Below are 1,651 nucleotides of genomic sequence, written 5' to 3'. Positions count from 1 at the left end.
TGCAGGATTTTCAAATCACTTGTACACCACCTATCCCCATCTTATGTGATAACACAAGTGCAATCAGCATCTCAAAAAATCCGGTTATGCATTCAAAAACCAAGCACATACCAATCAAGTACCATTTTCTCCGGGAACAAGTGCTTGAACAGAAAGTCAAGTTGGAGTATGTTCCTTCCAAGGAACAAGTTGCTGATATTCTTACCAAACCATTGCCCAGGGACACGTTTGAATACCTCAGGCAAAAGCTGGGGGTTGTTGATGCATCATCTTGTTGAACTTCTTCTTATTGGTGGTACAGGCTCAGGGGGAGCACATAATGCATTATTGGCATTATGGAGAAGGAGATCTTGGAAATAGCTGCAATATGTCTCTATCTCTTTCATGGTGGTGCGTTGCTGCAGATCTGGTTCATTTTCAGGGGGAGCATGAGCTTAGGGGGAGCATACCCTTTGCCCTTGATGTCAAAGGGGGAGAATGAAGCTGAAGTTTGTGAGGTTGCCATCAAGTCCAAAGGGGGAGATTGTTGGCATTATGTTTTCTGGTATGACTGTATGTTACAGATGTTGTACTTGATGGCAACTCCAGTGGTAAGACTCTCAGTTTGTTGAAAATTAAGAAGGACGCAGGCAATCGGTTCAGAAAGTGCGTCCCCGCAGGTATACCATGCAGAACCCGCGTCCAGGGACGCCGGCCAGCCGTTCAGGGGGTGCGTCTACCCAGTGCACACATTTCAAGGCAGAGAAAAGCACGTGGAGGTTTCTTGTGTGGTATCTAGCCGATGGTTTTGTGTTTCTTTGGTGTCGGCTCGTGGTATTGTTCCATGTTTTGGGGAGGAGCTTGCCTATATAAAGCAAAGGAGTTCATTTGGATTGAGCAAGTGTCTTGGGTTGAATACTTATTTGGTGAGATCTAGTCCAGATCTAAAAGGGCGAATCTTCTAATGGACTGTGATCTCTATGGCGCATGATCAGATCTGTAGATCTGACTGTTTGGGTCTGTTCTGAAGTCTTCATATCATTTACATCTGAAGGGTCGCAGGTTCAGTGAAGGGAAAGTGCGCCGGGACGCTGATACTGTAAAGGGCAAGTGCGCCGGGACGCTGATACTGTAAAGGGTAAGTGTGCCGAGACGCAGTACAGTAGAAAGAGACCTGCGTGGGGACGCAGGGCGATCAAGGTTCAGGTGCGTCTCTGAAGCAGAAGGACGCGGCGCGATAATGTTTTCAGGTGCGTCTCTGTAGCGAAAGACGCGGCGCGATAGTATCTTTGGGTGCGTCCCTGAAGCAACAGAACGCAGAGCAGTCACAGGAACAGTGCGTGGGCACGCAGCGGAGCAGAAGGATATCTGCGTGTGGACGCAGAGTAGCAGAAAGTTAACGGCGTCTGGTCGCAGGCCACAGAAAGAAAAATTGCGTCTTTGTTTTAAGATGTTCTGTTGACTGAATTTCTCTGTTGATAAGGTGTTCTGGGTTGTTTCTGTTATTACTGATCTGATATCTGTAGTGGTCTATATCTGTTATGTACTTGTTGATCATCTGATGCTTTATGAAAGGAAGTAGGGGGTTGTAGCTCCCTTCCAGGAGTAGACTGGAAAACGAGAAAGAGAGAGAGTTGTAGCTCTCTGCAGGTTGCAGCCTGCGTACTGGTAA

This window comes from Pinus tabuliformis, chromosome 8 (genome assembly GCF_031772625.1).
Source record: "Pinus tabuliformis cultivar Carrire ecotype Pingquan chromosome 8, CPIR1, whole genome shotgun sequence".
NCBI classification, from domain to species: domain Eukaryota; kingdom Viridiplantae; phylum Streptophyta; class Pinopsida; order Pinales; family Pinaceae; genus Pinus; species Pinus tabuliformis.
This window is presented reverse-complemented; position numbering follows the sequence as displayed.